Genomic DNA, 6000 nt, shown 5'->3' with positions numbered 1-6000 from the left:
ATCTCTTATATGGAGGTGGGGGGAGAGCCTAGACAGAGTCTATGTTTCAAAGTAACTGGCTGTTAAATATTGATCCATTTAAGTTAACAAGAGCCTTCCTGTTGAGTTTTCTCTAAGCTTCCACATGGTTTTCACTTTATTTAGTAGTCTATACAAAAGAACTTATTTCTGCAAATAGTTTGATAAAGACACCAGAAACAGCATGCAGAAGGGAAAAAAAATAAATAAGAAAGGCACTTACACCTGCACAGCAACACATCGTTAATTCTTCCTGTAACTGCTATAGCAATGATTGCTTCATTTGCTGCCCTTGATGCAGGGAGAATCTCTCATCTCAAAGGTTTTCTCGTGCTATATATTAATTCTCCTGAATGTATTCTGCTCATTCTGCTGTGGGATACCCCACTTGTCTTCCCAGGCAGCTAGAAGTTGGCCCCATGCAGGAATGCCACAAGTTAACTAACCCTGGAGATATAATATAGCCTGCTTTAAAACAAAACAAAACAAAAAACTCCAAAGCAAACAAAAAATAAACCTCAGCTAAACCATAAGACATGAAGAGGCTGAAATGCCCTGTTAGATAGAGTATGCTGTAATGTGTATTTTCAGGTTTTGCACAATGAGGGTACTTTCAGCTGTAATAGTTTTTGTAAATGTCTGATAGCCCTTGGCAGCAGGTTTTATGGACGCTATTAACTTGGAGTTAATTGGGGGTGCCTGACGATGCCACCTTATGTTGAGGGAAGGGTTGACCTAAGGCATGTACAGTCTAAGGGTTGATTTCAGCCTCCAGTTTGTTCGGGGCCATAGACCTGACCCAACCACCAGGCCCTTCCCCAAGGCTGGTTGTGTTGGATGTCCTGTTGTAACTTTCTGCTTACAGCTGGGAGGCACTGGGGTGAGATGGGGGTTGCAGCTGAAGAGCAGAGGGAAGGACCCTGGCAGACAGTCAGGCTAGCTGAGCCTGCAGGATGGGCCCTGAGGATGAGATGAAGGAGCATGTGCTCGGAGCTACATTTACTCTAAGTTCAGACAGTAACTTGTAGGCAGCTAACATCAGGCTTCAGGAAAATATAGACCATAAGATACACAAGGTTGTTTGGTTCAGTGAATGAACAGCTAAAACTTACTACCGCAAGCTGTGCTTGAACTCTTCTGAGACCAGCCCTGAAACCCAAGAGCTGCAGAAGGTCTTGTGAGAAATGAACCCTATAGCACAGAAAGATTTTTGTCTGGTGTGAAACTTGACTTGTCTCCAGCTGCCTTTCAGGATCTCCCTTTAAGGTCAAATTTGGCATTGCAATACAGAGCAGGAGCTGCATCCTGCGGTAGAAGCTCCCTGGTCCCCAATTCTTAAGCAGCAGAGCCGCCTGTCCTGCTCTTCTGAATACTTCCACACTTTGCAGGAGATAAGAAAAACTTGCCCCAAACTTTGTATTCAAGGTTAAATCCTGCCTTCTGGTGTGCTGCTGCTGAAGGGGGAAGGAAGACCTGACTTCTCTTTCTGTACAAAACTAATGCACCTCATTTACTCCTGAATTTTCTGTCCATCAGGTTGCAGCAGTTATCACTATCTTTCAGCAGATGGGCTTGTTTTGCAAAGCGGAACATTGGCATTAGGGAGGTCTGTAGTGTGTCAGTTATGGTTGCCAACATGTATCTCTGTCTTTGAGTTCTGGGTTTGGGTTTTTGCTGTGTGGTTTTTTTTGGAGGGGGAGGTTTAAGGCTCGGTGTTAAACAGTAAGTTTTCTTGTTGCTGCTTTGCAGATTTTGTGTGTATTCAACATCTCTTGTGATAATTATAAGTTAAATTCTGTCCAAGCCAATTATGCTTATACTGAAAGTGCAAAGTAAAATGCTTAAGAAACAGTAGAGGGAAGATAGAGTGGGTTCCTGAGCCATTACTCCAAACACTGTGTGACAGTCTGATAATTTCAGTGCTGTGTAGCTTCACGTGCCTGCTACGGTGTTCTCTAGAAATATATTTTTAGGATCTTTGACTTCTTCAGAGCTTGCGGTGACCATGATGGGAACAAGACTTTAACCCAGGGTCCCAGCCCCAGGCTTAGGCTGCTGAGCTGGGTTGGTTTATAGTGATGAAGTGAGGCATAATGGATATTCCACCCGTCTGCCTCAGCTCTACCAAACCGACCTGGTCAACCCTCCATCACGCAAGAGTGATACCACAGAAAGGATGCAGATTAAATGCTTCTGTGCAATTTTCAGTGGCTGATGTCACCTTCACCAGCTTATTTGTGTTTCTGTCCATCTGACTGTGGTTTTCAAAACCTGGAGTTTAAAATATTTCAACTTAACATTGCTTTTTGGGGTTTGGGTTTTTTTTGGCTTGTAAAAGTTGGTCGTTTGAACAGTGGTCCTTGGAAGAAAACAAGTAGTCTTTACATGGAGATAACAGAGGTTTGGTCATTGACTCTAACAAATGGGCAAACACACATGTGGCAATATTGCATTGATGTAGTTAGAAGAGACTATTTTACAGCAAATTGTATGGGCTTAGAGATTGGGGTTGAACAAGTTTTTGAATTGCTTCATCTTTTAACTTGCTCTTCCATGTCAAGAACAGGAGGATAAAGGGAGGGTAAAATCCCTTCTGACCAGAAGGGACTGCCCAGGCGGAGGTGTGGGGGGCTGACTGCTGAGGGGCTGTCCCTCCCAAACTGGAGGGACCTGCTGCAGGCTGGTGGGTCATATGATGCTCATTCTCTCCTGCAAGTTGACCAAATAGTTAAAAATGCAATTCAGAATTCAGAAGCTGCTATTCAATCTCTTCAGGAGCCTAATGCAAGCAGTCTTAAAAGCACCTGATTTTAGGGAGTGAAAGCTCAAGGCTCAGCACTCTGTGAAAATGAGGAAGGTCTTTCAGGCTGGTTGTCCGATAACTGAAGCATTCAGAATAACTCATCTGGTTTCAAGAATCTTGGCTTAAAATATCTTTTTGCTATTCCTTTTCCATCTAAGCAAATGCTTTTGTTGCCTCGGGGACACTGTGTGTCTGTGTTGCACATCCTTCATGCTAAAAAGCAGTTCACACAGAAAGAAAAGAAAACTAAGGCTGCTTGGGAATTTTCCATCAAAATTGACCCTTGAAAAATACTGTGCTGTCAAGTCAAAAAAGACAGGGTGGATTTCCTCACCTCCTCAAAGAAAAAAAACTTTTCTTAAGGGGGTGGGGCAAGACTTTAGTAATTTCTGCTGGAAAGTTGTAATGCTCTGATTTTGAAATATTATTATCTTTTATTAAAAAAAATCTATTTTTGGTGGATCCAAGCCTCCTTATCCTTCTCTGATGTTCAGGATCTGCAGCGGCACTGCAGACCCCATGCTGGATTTCCTGCTGCTTCTCCGAAACACAACCGTTTTGCCACAGGACAGCTGAAGAGCAATGAGAAGTGCAGGGAAATGGACTTGAATTACTGCTCCTATGAGCAACTCTGCAACAGTATTTCCAACTGCTTTTATTTATTTTTTTTTTTCTGACATAGTATGGAACTTGACCTTTTAATTATTTTTTTCCTGATTTTTTTTGTTTGGTTTTCTATTTTTATTTTTCTTTTGCAAAAATCTTCCTTTCTAAGAAAAAAATCTAACTTCAGCTTGCTCTGAAGAGAAATTTTCTCTGAAGAAGTGTCTAGTAAAACTTTTTCCCTTTTTTTTTTTTCTTTTTTCATTAGCATGGATTTTGTACATTGACAGCTGTCTAAAGTGGCTTGAAGTTCCAAAACATTGAAGTGGTGACCAGTGCAAGGGTCTGTGATGCTCTTTGAAGGGGTCACCCAACTTGTGCATGGCCGAAATTGTGGTCAGCAGGCTTATGGCACCACTGCAGAAAACCCTGCCCACCTCTCATGGAGGAGGCAGCACAGGAGCTCCAGCTAGATCGCTACCCTTCATTTTCACCACAGATACACCCATCTTTTATCTGCTTCAAACAGCTTGCTGCCTCTGCAAAGGTGAGATTTGAACAAAATTATTTCTCATTGATCTATTAAATTAAAAGACCTCGTGTAGCCTTAATCTAGCCTCAAGAACATCTGATGGCAGAGTTTATTGGATGATTTTTCTTGTGTTTATAATCTATATAAATTATGCAATATTTTTGTAACATGTCATATATCATGATGTGATTTAATATCCCATTTATATTCTTGTGCCTCAAAGTAATGTGGAGAGATGTCTTTGAAAGGCCATTAAGTATAAATAAATCAGAGTGAAAGCTAGTGATACTCATGAATAACATTCCTCGATAAGGAGGCCTCATAGACTAAATGGGATGAGTAAATTATTACTTAATAATGCCATGCTTAAAACATTCCTAATAGTTAGGGCATTCATCTGGGAGTGTTCACGCATCTGGCCGAAGGACTGCTTATCCAGCAGCTGCGTAACGTAAAATAAAATGCAGTTCTAGAAGCAGGCACAAATCCCAGGAACACTATGAAAAAGCCCTGCTCACCAGACTGTAGGCAATGTTCACCTCGGACGTGTGCTCTCCAGCCTTATAAACCCTCACCTCTCTACTGGACAAGTTCATAGCTCTCAGGGGATGCGGGCTGAGTGCCTCAGCTGGGGCTTTTTGGGCATCCCTGGTACCCAGTGTGTTTAGGACCCTGTGGAACCTAAAAAAAAAAATACAAAAGTGAGGTTGGCTGTTTTCTAACTAATGAGGGTGTTTCACTTCCAGTAAAGTCCTTTACCAAATCTAGTGTGTTGTCTGGGCTCCAAAGGTGTTAGAGCAGCTGCTCAGCTGACCTGCAGCTGGAGGAATATGTGGATGACCCAAGGAGCTGAAAGGAACCTGTGGATCAACAGCTGAGCCAAAAGCAAAGCTTGGATCCCAGATCCCATGCTTGTGCATAAGTGCTTGACCTACCGCTTCCTCCTGAATTGTGACGGTGGGATGAGGTAAGTAGGCAGACACAGGCAGGGGGAGTATTGGGGGCAAGCAGTGGGGTCCAGCATCTGTGGAATTAATTGGTGCTTGCTTTATTAAGCTCCTTTTTGCCATCATGCCTTGGGGAACAACAGGCCAGGTAAAAGAAGAGATGGAAAACATAACTGAGGAGATGGGATGGGCTTGGTCAAATGAGGGCTGCTATGAGTACACTAGGAGAACAATCCCAGAGAAGTGTGGAGGTTTTTTGGATCTCTCTCACTTCTCAGGTGCATATTGGGTCAACTCCTTTCAGGAACGGTTTTGCCACCAGTCAGTGCTGCAGCCTGCAGGGGACCGCAGAGAAGCTGTCAGCTGGCTCTAAGGCCCGCTCCTGCCAGTACTGAAATCCCTCCTTCTTGGGGGGCGATATTGGACCAAGCTGGTCTCTGTGCTGGAGGCATCAGCTTGGGTATCCATTGAGCATTCACCCTAAATTAACAGCCAGCATGGATATGTCCTGACAGAGCCTGCTGAGCAAAGATTTGTCTTCATGATCTGGGTTTTGGGGGACTCAAAACACCTCTTTTTTCCCTGCTTCTTCACAAAGCCTGGAAGTGCACAGAGATGCCTCTGTTCTGGGGAGGTTTAATGTTCACATCAGTGTTACTCTACACTGGCATTTTCCCCATCCTTACATTAGCTTTGATTAACCTCCACTGCTGGTAGCGATGAAAGGGAAGCAAAAGTGGAGATCGGATCCTTGCAATTTCACTGCAGAGCCACTGAACACAGTGTGGGCAGAACAGGTCAAGTGCTGCTGGGGTTATTCCTGCTTTCCAGTGTTTGGCTGAGTCCACATCAGTGGTCCCAGCAGCACAGCTGCAAAAGGAGGTGCTCAGCCTTGTCTGCAGGAATCTCTTTTCCATGGTGTGAGAGCCCCCTCTTTGTACTCGTGGGTTTTTACCTCTATTGCCATAATAGAGACAAAAAGGTACTGCGAACCTCCTCTGTGTTGCTGTCATGAGAAGAACTGAAACGATCAAGCCAAATTCTGCATTAACTGTGTCCACTTGAGCGGATTCAAAAAGCTCAGTCAGGCTCCTGGC

This window comes from Falco peregrinus, chromosome 5 (assembly GCF_023634155.1).
Source record: "Falco peregrinus isolate bFalPer1 chromosome 5, bFalPer1.pri, whole genome shotgun sequence".
Lineage (NCBI taxonomy): Eukaryota > Metazoa > Chordata > Aves > Falconiformes > Falconidae > Falco > Falco peregrinus.
Note: the sequence above shows the minus strand (reverse complement) of the source record.